This window comes from Protopterus annectens, chromosome 10.part0 (assembly GCF_019279795.1).
Source record: "Protopterus annectens isolate FY-2018-M chromosome 10.part0, PAN1.0, whole genome shotgun sequence".
Taxonomy (NCBI): domain Eukaryota; kingdom Metazoa; phylum Chordata; order Ceratodontiformes; family Protopteridae; genus Protopterus; species Protopterus annectens.
Genome location: NC_056744.1, coordinates 1473814925 through 1473832103, shown reverse-complemented (window position 1 = coordinate 1473832103; position 17179 = coordinate 1473814925). Strand labels below are relative to the sequence as shown.

The following is a 17179-nucleotide window of genomic DNA, read 5'->3' as shown; positions in this document are numbered from 1 at the left end:
TTCACTCCAGGACAACTGTTTTGAGTGTGTACCTTTAACTCCTAGTGGGTGTAGCCTTAGCCTTTAAAAATGAAGTTATCACCTTACAATTCTAACAAATACTCATTGACAGAGGTCAAATATCAATACACTTGTGTTTGCCATCATGTATGCTTCAAGAGAACATATTATGAAACCTTGTATGTAGCATGGTTTTGGAATTATTAATGCCAAGTATAAACAAGTAATATTTGATGCCTAGAGGAGCAGTAGGAGGTAACTGCAGATGCACCTGGAGGCATCACTCGGATGTAATGAGTTAAGGAGTGCTTCGAGCAAGTGCATTTTGAGATTTAGACTTTTAGCGTTGAGTAGCATAACCCTCAAATTTCATTTGGTTATAGCTGTTATGGTGGTAATTTTGTCTTCAAGACATTGCATAAAAAAGGCACTATAGTGGTGGCAAGAGCCTTGGCCAGTATCCAGAATCCCTGGGGTGACAGTTGCAGGCCATCTCTGGTGAAGCATCGAGGTCTGTCGATCATGTCATCCCAGGCAGACAGATACTGGATCCCCTTAGAATGACACCAGAAACTTAGTCAATTGTTGAAGTCAATCATTTTCTGCTTGTACTGTGGTATCATTCTGGGTGATGCAGGATGCTACTCAGAGCTAGGATCATACCTGCTTGGGCTACAAGATCAGAGAGCTCATCTATGTCTCTTTTCATGTAGTCTGGGGAGGTACGTCTCAGGTCATTCACACCAACATGGACAATGACAGAGTCATATTTATACCTGTTGTGAAGGGACCTAAGTGTGTGCGTTATGTGGCGGATCCTGGCACCCGACAGGCAGCTGACCATAACTTTCTTCTTATTCAGCCTAGTGAGTGGGACATCAGTGTGCCTTACTATTGAGTCATCTATGACTAGTGTATTGGGTAAGTTGTTTTGCCTTATGGGCTTTAGTTGAGTGGCGCACTTTTTATGTGAGCTATGTATCTCATGATTTGTGCTGGGATACGGTGGTTGTTTCTTCCTTGGAGGTCTCTGTTGTTTGGTCAGATTTTTATTGAGAGCCTCCGCAAAAGTAGGTGTGTGTTTTGTGTTACTATGTGAGGGTTGTGGTAGTGTATGTTCTGGAGGGCTATGTGTTGAATGTGGTGTGGTGCAGGTGTTATCCTTCTCTTGACTGGCTAATCCAGTCTTGGCTGGAGAGTGCTTGGCTTCCAATTTGGCTATAAATGTGCATCTCTCACAAATAATAGCGTTGGGAAGTAAGAGGAGAGGGTTGTCTGTGTACATGAGGCAGTTGCTACACTGCCTCAGGATGCCCAAGTTCACCAGGTTGACAGGAGAAAGCACAGGGAACTAACCTTTAGACATGCCTGGATACAACCTCAGTTTATTAAGTATTGAAGCCTTTTACAGGAAAAATGTCATTCAAAGTGTCTGAGTCTGTACAAAGCACTGCCAAACACTCAAGGGGAAACCAATACATAGACCCTGAAAATTTAAGGATGAAGCATTTAGGCAGATATTCTAAAGTTAGGAAGAAATCAAGCAGTATTTACTGAAAATAAAGAATTAGCTTGTCAAGAATGATAAAAAGAGAGGAGTCGCATGAGTGGCTACTGCCTGGCTACTACTAATGCTGGTCTCACCACAGCTTCACTCCATTGGGATACAATACTCCTTTGCTTCTTCTCTCACCAGAAGCAAAATGTTAGCACCAATCCCAAGAAGAGAAGCAGGCCACAGCCTGTTTGGTGATCCACAGTCTTGTCCCAGATGATGCAAGGGTCTACAGGCTTGTAGCCCTTTTCTGGTAGATGCCTCGAATAGCAACCAGACCAATCGGGTACGTTAACTACAGACACTCACTCTCCAACCAGAAACAGTCAGGAACCAATGCACTCTGCTCCTACTCTGATCAGGATCAGAATATAAGCACAGATTCCAAACTGTCACCTATAAAGCAGTTATTAAGCTTTCTGGTGATCAGCAGTCTCCAGGAAATAATGTAACAGCACTCCTTCTCTCACCAGGAGAAAACAGAAGCACTAATCCCAAGATGACTACTGAGAGGCAGAATGTGGGCTCTCCAATAACTTTTGGTCTTGCAATAGATGCTTAAATCCATTTCAAAGATACAAAAAAATATGAGTGGTCCTTATCATCAACATGTGTGAAGTTCCCAAACGGCACATAAATCAGAGGTAATTTTATTTCAAAGGCAAATTGTTTTGATCAAGGAAGATGTCTGAGGACAGAATCTTTTCAGCACACCAATAACAACTAATAAAAGGTTTGAATCATTCACTGACAATGGAAAACTGAAAGTACAGGAAGATCTAATAAGAAATTTACAATAACAAATCCTGTTCAGGACATAGGTTCATAGGTAAATATGAGGCTATCTGCCCTTATTTCAAACCTACCCAGTTTCCCTTTTTGCGCTCAAACTTACCTAAACCATTTGGTTAGAGATTGGCTTTACCCATTCCATGGTCGATAATCATGTATTCCCCTAATGAAAATATCTGGGATCGTACCATAAATAATGTGAGGGGACCCATCCATGGCACAAAGCATTTAGGAGCCGCCTCTGTCCATTAGTAGTATAGGGCAGCCCTAGGCTAAATGTTCAGTAGATCCAAGCTGTGCTTGAATATGGACAGGGTGAACTTTATTTTATGTGGATGGGTTTTCTGTACCAAAGCAGCAGTATCCTCTGCATACTACAGTTACAACTGCATGCAACATAGTTTTGTAAATCTCATAAGAAAGAAAAGACCTTTAAAGATGGCTGCAGCAGTCATAAATAGAAACTGCAACAAATCAACTGGATGGCTATATTATGTTTTAATCTACAGTCATCTAATTTTGCTTTATGAGGAATGCAGCCTTACTGCCAACTGTGGCTATAGGCATTAATCAATGTATAGTACCAGGCCTGTATGCTTCTGTGACTTGCCATACTTAATTTTTTGTAAAGTGTACTGTGCTCCATGTTATAATGGTGCTGTTTTGCAAGGTTTTTGTGGTTTTGGGAGATTAAATTTACGAGCCTCTGCATATGTGGATCTACATATCTTGTTTTTACTATGTGAGGTGAGTGTAGTGTATGTGTTACTGACAACCTGTTTGGTATTACAAGTTCGTGTATGCAACATCCTTGCTTCCAGTGACATACCATACTCATTTGTTGGAAAATTAGGTGGTTTAACTATACATGAAGCAATTGTTGCATTACCTCAGGACACCCATATCTACCCAGGCTAGCTACAGAGATAGCAGGGAAGTGTATGTTCATGTCTATGGATCCTTATTATGTGTTCTACTAGAGGAACTTGTTGGAGAGGTTTACAGCTGGATAGCTTGGTTTCTGTAGGAATAGAAATTTCTATCAAGATTGCCTAACTCCAAGATGGAGGGGATGGTGCTTCTCAATGTGCAAACTTGTTCTTTGCACAACTTAGTACTGAGGAATTTTTAGGGGTAGTTTTATAGCGAAAATTTCAATTTTAAGTGCCTGCGTCCACCCAGGTCACCACTAACTGCTGCATGATGGGGAACGTCATGCAAGTGTAAAGACTTTATACAGGGACAGAAAGCCTAAAAACAAAAGCATAGCCTCAGCCAATCACGGCAACACTCTTTGGGGTTTCAAACAGTGCATCCCACCTCAGAAGGGACTTTATTATCTTCTCCTGCCACAATAGGGCAGACCCAAGATTTTGTAATGTAAAAACACTATCTGGGTGCCTGAAAAGCTGAAATTAACATAGTTGCAACTGATAAACCAAGCAGAAGTACAGGAAAAATAGTAACAGGTAAAACACTAGAGTGGAACAAGAAACACAGCAAACAAGCACCGCTGTCAGAGCAGCACAAGTAATGAAGAACTTAAAGTGCAATTAAGAACTACAGTTTTAGATATTCAGATCCAAGTGGATCTGGATTCACACAAGAGTCCAACAAAATGATAGCACATAAACTTTAAAATATAGAGTTCAAATGCAGAAATAGATAAAATGCACAAATATCACAGCGACTTTAATATAAATCCTGATAAAGTGCAACTCTGTACTTAAAAAGTTCTTATCTAAACAGTAGATGCAAATAGATTCAGCAGAAAGTTTCTTCAAACAGAGGTATGGTAGCCAATGGAGTGGAAGCTCTGACACAATGAGCCAAGCTTTTACAGGCAGAGAAAGTCTCAAAACAAAGAGTCTAGCGCTCAGCCAATCAAAAGCACACTCACTGGGGTTTAAAACACTGACTGGGTGCCCAAAAAACTGAAACTAGCCTAACTGCAACTAGTAAATGAAACAGAAGTGCAAAAACAAACAGTAAAAGCACTAGAATGGAACAAGAAACAGTGCAAATAAGGACATAATAGAGCAGTACAAATAATAAACAACTTAAAGTGCAACTAAAAGCCATAGTTGTACATGCTTCCCTTATTTAATTTAATGTATTTATTTATTTTCAATGGAAATGCCGGCAATCTCTTTCCAAATAAACATGCCTGCAGTGTTAAAAATATCACACTACAGCTCCATTATTTTATCCTGGTTTGTAAATGACTGTCCTGTGGATGCATATTCCAGACTTGAACTTCCAGTATCTGTCAGAAAGAAGCCATCAGCTTTTCACATTATCTAGACTTTCTCTTAATGATGGCAAATCTCCCCCCTTTTTCCCTCAGAATAAAGCCTATGTCAAGATTTTGGAACATATCAACATCTGCCCCATTAGGCAACTACATCATTGCAGTTCTCCTAGAAATTCACAGCTCATAGCAGCTTGATCCCAACAAAGTCTGCCCATTACACTCAATATAGAGGAGCAGCTTGAGATAAGTTTATTTCTGGAGGAGGGCAAGCCAACCTGCACCCACAAACCTAGATACCAATTCCGTGGTTGAAAAACAGCACACGCCAGTCTTGAGTAAACCACCTGTTCTAGTATAACACAAGCAAGTAAGTTATTGCCATGCTGCAGTGCTCCATAAAAACATAGTGCTACCGATCGATGCACCTTATGAAGATTAAAATGTGCTATGGAGCAAAACAAAATAATAGTCTACAAAGGCGGTTGCGCTTATAAAGAATCTAGAGAATAAGCATAACAAACTGAATAAGGTAAAACTTGTTTTTCCTATAAAGCTTTCAGCTCAACAAAATTATGGGTCTCCCCAAAGCTTTTTATTGATTATTGCCACAAATAGTCTCCGCAGTGACTGAAGAAAACAGTTTTCCATTACCTGTGGAATGTATACCCAATTATATTAGCTAATTAAAAAAAATGATGTCACCTCTAGTGGTGGTGGTGGTGGTTGGGATTTGGGGTTCTGAATCTAACCTCTGTGCAAAATTTTAAAATAATGTGTCAAAACCTGGGCAAGGTAGATACTTGGGCAAAGAGTAGGCTGTAGGACACAGGAATAATTAAACTATCTTGAACCATTTAGTGCACAGATCTTTATTGTTCAACTGAACTGTGTATGTTATCGGTCTGTTTTTTTTTCTTTCTTTCTTTCTTTCTTTGCTTACCAGGGTATTTGCATTGATCAATACTGACCAATTTTAGGCTCAGCTCTGAAACACAAATTATACAATGACCGCTAATTACTACTCAAAAACGGGCACGCTGATTGGACAGCCTAACTAGCATGCCCATTGTAAATCGAGCATATACCAATAGAAAAGAAGTCAGGCCACTGAAGTACCACTGAACTGCCAGACTTTATACTGATATATGCTAAGGGATGGAACAAAATACAAGAAAAATCAGGTACGGTCTGCAAAACTAAACAAACAGAAAACCTACCTAATTGTCCTTGTACTTCTGCACTATCCCTCACAAAATAGTTTTCTGGCAAAATCACTGAGGATTGAAGTTATTAAATAATGACAGGCATTTCAGGTTCAGGTTTCATATCCTTTCAAAAATGCATGCAAACACATTTCTCATTTAGGCTTCACCCTCGTAATCAAACCACAACTATCGTGGGTAAATCCTGATATACCCAAGCACAGTCTTGGATTAAACATTCCTCAAACAAAACAGGTGAAAATGTAAGAAATAATGGAGTGGTTCAGATCAGTTAACTGAAAAACCTGTGTATGTGTAGTCTAGTAAACAAGCAGATTGTAACGCACAGTATTTATATTACTTTCAAAACTGGGTCAAACTTTAGTAATCCTGTGAAAGAAGCACACGTGGAAAAGAGAGAGACAGTGTGTTATGTGGTATGTCCTGTATTGAAACTGGAGCATTTGGCTTGTTTGAAGAGGTGCTTTCTGTTGCATTCTGAATTTGGAGCAAGTTTTGATTTCCTTTAGTTCAATGGGAAGAACTTGGCAAAGAATAGGAGCCTGAGAGGACAATGCATGTGCAGTGGTGTGGAGTGTGGTTCTAGGGGTAATGAGAGTTTCTGTGGCTAGTAAGTACTGTGTCTTGTTTTATAAGGAGTTTTTTGTTTGTGTTTGTTTGTTTGTTTTCATGAAGTTTAGCTGAAAGGAGATCTGGAGTAGTTTGTAGTTAGGATCCTAACAGTCGGTTAGATCTTTGTTTTAAAGGTAGCCATTTGTTTTGTTTTTTCCTTTGGGTGATACAGTGATGCTCATGGAGGGGAAGGTAATGAATGGGCATTTGCTGTTGAAGATTATCTGGAGTGTTGTATTTTTTTTCTTGGAAGCAGATTTGAAAATAGGTAGTTCATATTCTAGCTGAGAGAGAATTCCTTTGCCAATGACTAACCTGGCAAGTTGATATAGATAAAGGGATTTTTTTTTTTTTGCCCTGAAGAGGAGGGAGTTTATGTTTGCTCACGCTCTATCTATGTGGAAGTGGAAGTTCAGAGACTGATCAAAAACCATAATGCTAAGCATTGGATGGTGGAGGTTGTTTCTATTGTATAGTTATGCAAGTCAAAGATAGCTAAAGAATTAGGTGCTTGGCAAATTTTCTATGACATTCCAAAAAACATAGTTTTGGTGTTGGAGGGGCTGAGAAATACTTTACGGTTTATGAGCCATTGTTGGAGCTCATGTAAGTCTGACTAGGACTCAGACTGAATGTTGGTATGAGAGTAATGTAATCAGTAAATGATCATGTCAACTGCATAAACGATGAGTGAGAGATGGTGAAGGTCACAAGGAAGTTTGTTAATGGATATGAAGAAGAGATGGGTCAAGAATGGATCCTTGTGGTACACATTTTATAAATGCTATAGATTTTGTTTGGGAGGATCCTATTTTAACTCTGAGGTGTCTGTCAGAGATGAAGTTTTTAAACCAGGGAGTACTGTATGGGCTGATAATTTAAACTAGTTTGTTCAAGAGAAGATAGTGGTCAATGAGGTGAAATGTCTTTGTCAGGTCTATATACAATGCAACTGTAAGAAGGCCTTTATCAGTGTTTTGCATGATGTAATCAGTTAGGGACCAAACTGCTGTCATAGTACTTTGTCCAGGCCAGAATCAATGCAGTTTTGAGGAGAGTAAGTGGTACTTCTGGATATCCTGAGAGTTTGGTATTAACTATTTTTTCTGTTTGCCTAGAACTGGAAGGATGTATACTAGATGGAAGTGAAAGGCATCTTTTGGGCTGGCTTACTTTACGAGGAGGCTAATTAGAGCAGTTTTCCAAATCTGTAGCATGTTTTGTGTGAGACATAGATTAGACATATGGGTGAGATAAAGCCATGGGCGATCTTTGCAGTTGTGATATATAAACCAGGTCTTTATATTGTTAGATCCAGGAGGGGTGACGGTGGAAATATTTTCAAGCAGACTAGACACTTCTTTGGGATGTATGTGTTTGAAGTGGAAGAGAGGGACAACAGGTGACGGGGTGAGTAATTCATGATCTGTGGAAGCTATGGAGTTTTTATTTTGTTTGAGAGATTGCTAAATCCTTCAAGAAAATCTACCTTTATCTGTGATTTCACTTTTATTTCTTTAGTTTTTTTTTTTGTATTTGTTTACCAGGTCAGTGCACTGATCATGTATGACCATTTGCAGGCACAGCCCAGGTGAAAGTATTCATAGTTAGCACAGAAAGGTACAGATGAACTATACACATAAAACAATAAGTATTCACAAATGATACAAAGACATAACCATAACATACAAACTAAAATAAGGAGGAGGTTGTAAGAGATTGTGGGAGAGTTAGATTATGATATCAAGAAAGTAGTGGAGGAAGAAGGGGGGGGTAAAAAGAGTTTGATTTGTACTGGGTTGCTAAGACTGAAAGCTACTGAAATGTAGGGCATGGGTATGTGTTGTAGAAAGGCTGCAGAGTGTTAAGGTCAGAAGTACTGAGATGGAATGGGTTTTAGGTGACTGACCTGTTTGGAGGCAGGTGCATTTGATTTTATGGTGAATGCGGGGAGATGAGGACTTTCATGAGGTTAGAGACAGCAATGTTTTCTTTAATGTGAGAAAGATGACAGGGACTGCCAGCGTGAAGGGGCTTATATACAAAAGGCATAACTGGCATTTTTTTGAGATGTTCTGGGTATGGAAAGTGATGAGCCATTTTGCAAGACAGGGCATAAATTGTAAATGGAAAATTTCTTTCATGGCATTTCTCTGCTAACAGGTCAAAGAAATATGGAAGAGTAGCTTATAGAGTAGACAGTAGAGTAGCTTGTAGAGTAGACACTGACTTCCCGCTCACCAGGCTAAACAAGGAAAAGGTCACGGTGAGCTGCCTGTCGGGCGCTAGGATCCGCCACATAACACAAGCACTCAGGTCACTCCAAGGCAAGTACAAATATGACTCAGTCATTGTCCATGCTGATGTGAATGACCTGAGACGTACCTCCCTGGACTACATGAAAAGAGACATAGAGGAGCTCTCTGAGCATGTAGCCCAGGCCGATATGACCCTGACCTTGAGTAGCATCTTACCCTCACCAAGAATGACGCCACAATATGAAGACAAGATGATCAATTTCAACAATTGGCTTAAGTATTGGTGTCATTCAAAGGGGATCCAATGCCTGTCAGCCTGGGATGACATGCTCGACAAGCCACGATGCTTCACTAGGGACGGCTTGCACCTGTCACCCCTGGACTTTCGGATATTGGCAAAGGCTTTTGCTACCCCCATAGTGCCTTTTTAAAGCAAGGCTCAAAAGACAAACCCACCTCCATAGGTATCACAAGGGATAAGAAACTAAGAGTAATGCTACTCAACGCCAAAAGTCTAAACCTCAAGATGCACGCACTCGAAACTCTCCTCAGCATGGAGAACATCGATATCTGTGCAGTAACAGAAACCTGGTTCAAGGCTCCCAAGAGCACCCCAGCACTACCAGGTTATACCTCATACCATGCTTTTCGGCCCCAAAACTTGGACCGAACCACAAAAGGAGGGGGAGTATCAATATTCGTCAAGGATACCCACACCTCCAGGTTGGTGGCACAGCACGAGGCATCAGAGACTATCCATGTGCAACTAACAGTGGGTAAAACTGCCTTCCAGTTTATAGCCTGCTACAGACCACCCTCCCAAACCCAGGATCCCCACTCGGCCTTCCTGAGAACACTGGAAAATATGAAGGTCTCTCCAAACACCATTATATTGGGCGACTTCAATTACCCAAACATAGACTGGGAGCATTACTCTAGCTCCAACACCCTAGCCCAAAGGTTCCTAGAATTTACAAACTCAAATGCTATGGAACAACTTGTTACCACTCCCACAAGAGGGGAAAACATACTGGACCTGATCATCACCAACAAGGGGACTCTATACTCCAGACCAGAAGTGTATCCCTCACTGGTAAGATCAGACCATAAACTAATCTCACTGGATATTCACATCCCAACTCCACCCCCTGCCCTGAAAACCACAGTGAAAAACTTCTCTAAAGCAAATTTCACAATCCTCAAAACCGAGGTGGAATCCTTCAAAGCCCCCGGGCCTGTGGAAAATACGGCCCAGACCGCAGAATCCTTTATAAACACATTCTATGAACACCTTCAGGAATGCATGGATCATGCAATCCCAAATAAAACCAAGACCCAATCCTCCAAAGGCAGACGTCCTGTCTGGTGGACCCCAGCCATAAACAAACTATACAATAGAAGGAGGAAGCTACTACATGATAGAGCAAAATCCCAAAAAGGGAAGGCATCTCTGATCAATATTAGCAAAAAACTATGGGCACTCATAAAATCGTCTAAGGCCAGCTTCGAGAGAAAAATTGCACAGGACACTAAGGATAATCACAAGGCTTTCTTTAGTTATGTTAGGAACCTGGGTGGGAATTCCCAGATATGCTCAGAATTAGTCCAAAATGACAAAAAATACACAGAACCCACAGACATTGCCAACATCCTAGCTGACAAGTTCAGCGCAAACTTCTCCCCCCCCCACCAAAAGGGAAAATATCTATCCCAGCAGAGTGCTGCCCCCCTGCCATCTCAGATGCTCAGGTAAGAGCTGCCCACTCCAAAGCAAAAAACACAGCATCAATGGGACCAGACGGTGTCCCGGGCTGCGTCCTACATGAACTCCAAGAAGAGCTAAACTCAAACATAAAACTACTGTTCAATCTCAGCCTTACTACAGGATATGTACCCAAAGAGTGGCGTACAACAACAGTGGTCCCTCTCCACAAAGGTGGTGCCTCAACGGATCCTGGAAACTATCGCCCCATAAGCCTGACTAGCTTGGTCTGCAAAGCTATAGAAAGGATCATCATGGACCTCATAAATAAAGATATTGGGGACCTACAGACACTGGATCCTACCCAGTTCGGCTTTGTTAAGGGCAGATCCTGCCTCTTAAACCTGGTTGATTTCTTTGAAACAGTCACCAAGGCCATTGACGAGGGGAAGGTGGTCCACACAGCCTACCTGGACCTCGCAAAAGCCTTCGATACAATACCCCACTCGGGCATTATAGATAAGCTCACCAGCTAAATATAAACCCCGATATCACTAGATGGGTTGCAAACTGGCTCAAGGACAGAACCAACATGGTTAGAATTGCTGGCGCCATGTCAGACTCCAAACTAGTTACAAGTGGCGTCCCACAAGGCTCAGTCCTGGGACCTCTCTTGTTCGGTATATATTTCTCAGAGGTACAGGCCAACACGGAAGGACTGTGGCTGACCAAGTTCGCAGATGACTGCAAACTGGGCGCCATAATCAACTCTCCAGCTGACACAAGCATCCTCCAAAAGGGCCTCATAGAAACAGACAACTGGTGCCAGAGCCATGGCCTCAAGCTAAACACCAAAAAGTGTATAGTCATCCCCTTTGGCAAAAACAAAGTGCCCACAAATTACCACATAGGTGGTAATCCATTAAGTACAGAAGAAGTAATTAGGGACCTGGGGACCCAAGTTGATAGCAATCTCTCATTTGACAACCAGGCCAAAGTGGTTAGAAAAACATTTTATATAGCCTACCTTATCATGAAGGGATTCACATCTAGATCAGGGGAGGTCATCGTGCCTCTTTACTCATCCCTCATCAGGCCCATAATTGAGTACAATGCCCCTTTTGGGATGTACCTTACCAGACACCTGCAGCAACTGGAAAGACCCCAAAAGTACCTCACCAAGAGGATCAAAGGGCTCAAACAGATGCCATATGCTGCCCGGTTAAAGAAACTCCGGCTCTACTCAGTGGCATACCGCCTGCTCAGAGGCGATCTGTGCCTGATGCATAAAGCCATGTCCAACCCGGAATTAATGGACATGCTGCACCTCAGAAAATCCAAATCCCATCAAGCTAAGCGCTCAAGAGACTTAAACCTCAGCACTGAAATAAATAGGACATGCTGGAGGGACAGATTCATAACCCAGAGGCTCCCTTCACTCTGGAATAAAATCCCAGTCCAGGTTAGGCAGAGTCCCTCACTGACTCTCTTCAAGAGGAATCTTCATGAGTGGATGGAAGATCATAGGTTTACCCCGGGTATCACTTCTGTGTCACTGTTAGACAGAGGCACAGTATACTAACCTCGAAAAAGGGCATAGCAAAATTAATTTAAAATGGGTGGCGAAAGCCAAACACACTCTGGCTAGGCTTATAAATGCCCTAGGGCAGATAGCCTAGTATGAACCTATGAACCTATGAGTTGTGTCCCTAGAAAGAGGTTTGCTCCTTGTTGAAAAGGAAGCCAAATTATATCACCCAAGAAAAGGTCATGATGTTCCTTGGGTGGAAATTTGGTGATGAAACAACAAATGGAATTCAAGGTAGTTTGAAGCGTGTTTGGTGGCTGTGGCAAAAATCAGTAGGGCATATTTAGATGGTTGAGAAGTCTCCTTTACCAAGAGTTGCTCCATTTTTGAGTAGTGGAAAGGTGAGACTTACTAGGCCCAAAAGAGATAGGAGTTTATTTTGGCTTTTTTTTTTTTTTTGTGTAGTGGTGGAAGCTTAGAGATTGCTCCAGCCAAAGTCCTACATATCTGAAGGTGGTTGTGCTTTCAATTCAATACAGATTTTTGACAATGAGGTCCCTTGCGCTATGATTGCTATGAAACATCTTCCAAGAGGAATAATGGAAGATTCAATATGTAAGAACTTACCATAACAGGAGATGTTCAAATTCCATACCACTACAGTAGCCTTTAGCTGATTAGATTGTTTCCTGCCTAGGAAGCAACACTTGGCTTCAAAAGTTCTAGCTCCCTCCCGCATCTTCCCTTCCCTCTGGCTGCTAACAGGCCAGCACTAATCAGATAAACAGCAGACAGAATGAAGTGACTTTAGGAATTTCTTGCATGTAGAAAAACAGCAAGCAACCATATTCCGAAGACCTGAACCTCTGATCAGACATAAACACAAAGGCATTTTATATCCCCCAAAAAACAATTATGTAAAGGAAAGACAAGGTGTATGCAGTTACTGCTGCAGTGTGGAATTCAAACATCTAATGTTATGTAAGTTGTTACACAGCTGTACTATGTTCACCATTCCCTCTGATGTAGTAGTCGTTGGCTATTTGAGTTGATCATCAAAGCTTAGGGGGAAGGGGAAGCATCCAGGACACCCTGGAGAATGGCCCTTTCAAAACTGTCTCTTGATCTGGAGAAGGAAACCATTGTGTAATGCTTTGTAAATGTATGTACAGTGGACCAAATAGCTGTCTCTAGAATGCTTTCAGAATCTTCCCCTTTCCAGTACACCAACATAGACGATAAAACTCTTATAAAGTGTGCGTTGATACTGTCTGGAATCGATTTGCCATGATTAGAATAACGAAAAGCAATAGCTGAGGACAGCCGTTTAGAAAAAGATGCTGTTCTTGCAGATGCCAGAGTGATAAGAACAGTTTTCCATGTAATGAACTATAAATCTGGCACATGAAGTTCAGATAGAGATATGGTTAGTTTTTTCCGGCACAACGTTAATGCATAGAAACCACCTTCTTTCTAGGTGGCCTCATATGTAAACCATTTTCAAAGATTATTTAATAAGAAACAAATAGATCATTGACAGATTCATGGGCAGACATAATATAAACTATTATTGAGGAATAAGAAAGGCCACAGGACAGTAAGTCACACAAATATTTGGGAACCTATTAACTATACATAATCCCTATCAGAGTCCTGGTTACTGGTAAGGCACAGCAAGCCTTAACCCTCAAAATTAGCTGCCAGCCAGAGTTGAAAAAAAAAGTAAATATTCCTCTTAAGGAACAAGTGAATGGGGGACCAGACTGAACACATTATGGGAAAGACCCCCTGCTGAGTAGACCTTTGAGGTGTATTCTGCTGGGAAGGTAGCTGGTTTTGCTGTTGCTCTTGCTCCTTCTACTTCCAGGCCTGCTGCTTTATGCAAATGTGGCATCCAGGAGATGCTGTTAATGCTACCAAGAAATAACTGGATTCTGAAGTTATGCATGTCTATGCAAAAGAAGCACCTGAACTAGCAGCTGTAAAGCAGGCATCAAACCCACCAGAAGTACACTGTGTCAGCTGGCTGAAAAGAAGTAGCTTTGTCTAGTGGTTGAAAAACATGGATGACACATCTCTTTTCCCAGTGTTTTCCTAATAAACATGTCTGTAGAAGTATAAATCCTTTTACCAAATCTCTTTTCAGTTGTTATGCAATACTAAAATCTTAAGTTTTCTTAGCCCTTCTTTGAAGCAGCAAGTTCAGCCAGGGTAAGCTCAGTGACAGGATTGTTGTATAGGAATTTCCGCAGCTCATGAATCTTGTGAGATCTTGCTTTTTAAGAGCAGGTGTCTGTTAATCAGGATCTTGGGGCAGCTCAGTGTGCATCCTCAAAAGATGGAATGACAGGCACAGGCAATGTTTTAGGCGCATCAAGTTTCAGCAGTTCAGCCTATCTATTCTTGGGTAGGGGAAGCATGATCTGGTCAGTGTAGACCTGATACTCCTCATAGCTTTAACAAAGAGAACAGGATGTGGAGGTTTGGTGTTTGTTTATTTTTTATGACACATAGCTAGTGAATTTGAATTCTTGAAGGGATTCCAGAATCATGAGCTGCCTTTCATAAAACATTGTAATCTTTAACATTTTACTATGTAATCTACAATGACCACAGGAGAAACCCCAGAAACCCATAGAAGTGATGTTTAATTCCTGGATGTCCAGGCACTGGGAGACCATTACCATAGCTACTCCCACTGTATAATATCTGACTGATACAGCTACGTCCCCATTAATGAACAGTCTTAAAGTGTAACAGCCACGTCCCATTAAAGAAGCAGCTGATATATCGATTGTCTCCACAACAGAAATAAAAACACCTCTAGCTACAAGTCGTGGACATCTACAAGCAGATGTCCAGGTGGAAATTTCTTTCACAGTTTAGAAAGTTTTAGTAACAGCAGCCATTTTCAAGACCATCATAGAAAACAAAGCAGTCTGTCCCAGTATTAATTCCCTACCCTCTCCCATCCAGTGAGGTGGTAGAGAAAACGGAACATCAAAGGACTTCCACCTGTGCAGTTAGAGAACAAATTTTAACTGCAACAGCCAGAAAGGTAGCAATATAGCTTGGTACAGTTTACTATCATAATGTTGAAATGCATAACATTTTTAGCTAAAATATTGAAATCAATACCTTGAAAATGGCAATGTTGAACTGTCAACATGGCGAACGTAATAACCACAATGTTCGACATTCGAACTCCCCAACTTCTGGAATCAAAAGTCTGTGTTTGCATTTACATTTTGCAGTCGGCCAAGCAACCCCATGTGTGCGTCTGCTCACCCCACACCCTCTGCATATTATACACACCTTCTCCGAGATCGCATTACAGTGAGGAAAAAAGTACATTTCCCAATCTGCACTATACTGCAATCTCCATTCATAAGATGACCTCATATCAGTGAATGAACACTCACATTTGCCAAAGTCAATCTGAACACTTTCAGTTCGGCATTACAGAAACTGTGGATACACTCGTTCAAGCATCCCAGTTTTGTGTAAGTGCCATTCCACATTAGGATAGAAAAAACACTTGGACAATAGGCCTGGGCCCCTCTGCCCCTGACATTTGCTCCCGAAAGCATCTCATGTAACCTCTAATTTTAAGATTACACAGCACCAAAGGTTTACAATCGTACATCTATAGCTATATCTATCTATCCATATATGTACACAAATTTACATGCGCACATGCGCACGCACACGCACACGTACACACACACACACACACACACACACACACACACACACACACACACACACACACACACACACACACACACAAGTCAGTGATTGTTCCCTAGGTGCATGTACCTAGAAAAGGAACAGAAACAGATTTACTCATTTCTTCAGAACCCATGTTACAGTTTGTTCCCTTAGGGTTGCCGGAACGACTTACAATGATTTCTTTCATTGAATTACAACTCACTACATAAATATACACTCTAATATATATTTACCTTTGTCAGAAGGATTTTTTCTACTGCTTAAATTTCCTTACTACATCTATTGTTTTTCTCCAATGATAATTTTAACCGATTTTTCTTTTGGTGAACAGAAAAGAGGTACTACTATCTTGTGATCTAAGAAGGCTTGTAAATTTCATGCTTACCTTGCAAAATACTTTAGTATTTCTTCCCTGAATTCAACACAATATTTGTAGTTATCAGTCTTGTAATTCTTCTGTTAAACAGAAAATACACTACATTTGGAAGTCTTCTAAAGGACTGTAAGAGTTACAAGAGTTTTGGTTAAGTTTGGTATCATGTAGCTTGGCTGATAGCTAGTAATCTATTTATTTATTTATTTATTTATGTATTTCTTTCATGGCATTTCTCTGCTAATAGGTCAAAGAAATATGGAAGAGTAGCTTGTAGAGTTGTGTCCCTAGAAGGAGGTTTGCTCCTTGTTGAAAGGGAAGCCAAATTATATCACCCAAGAAAAGGTCATGATGTTCCTTTGGTGGAAATTTGGTGATGAAACAACAAATGGAATTCAAGGTAGTTTGAAGCGTGATTGGTGGCTGTGGTAAAAATCAGTAGGGCATATTTAATTTAGATGGGTGAGAAGTACTCCTTTACCAAGAGTTGCTCCATTTTTGAGTAGTGGAAAGGTGAGACTTACTAGGCCCAAAAGAGAAAGGAGTTTATTTTGGCTTTTTTTTTCTTGTGTAGTGGTGGAAGCTTAAGAGATTGCTCCAGCCAAAGGCCTACATATCTGAAGGTGGTTGTGCTTTCACTTCGATACAGATTTTTGACAATGAGGTCCCTTGCGCTATGATTGCTATGAAACATCTTCCAAGAGGAATAATGGATGGTTCAATATGTAAGAACTTACCATAACAGGAGATGTTCAAATTCCATACCACTACAGTAGCCTTTAGCTGATTAGATTGTTTCCTGCCTAGGAAGCAACACTTGGCTTCAAAAGTTCTAGCTCCCTCCCGCATCTTCCCTTCCCTCTGGCTGCTAACAGGCCAGCACTAATCAGATAAACAGCAAACAGAATGAAGTGACTTTAGGAATTTCTTGCATGTAGAAAAACAGCAAACAACCATATTCTGAAGACCTGAACCTCTGTTCAGACATAAACACAAAGGTATTTTATATCCCTCAAAAAAACAATTATGTAAAGGAAAGACAAGGTGTATGCAGTTACTGCAGCAGTGTGGAATTCAAACATCTAATGTTATGTAAGTTGTTACACAGCTGTACTATGGTCACCATTCCCTCTGATGTAGTAGTCTTTGG

The 17179-nt window shown here is 40.9% G+C and overlaps 1 protein-coding gene across 1 annotated transcript in view; it reads right to left on the bottom strand.

Annotated features, from left to right (window-relative positions):
* The window catches only part of LOC122813662 (zinc finger protein 181-like), an 84742-nt gene that overhangs the window by 53420 nt on the left and 14143 nt on the right, over window positions 1-17179 (bottom strand). The gene's annotated exons all lie outside the window — the stretch shown is intronic.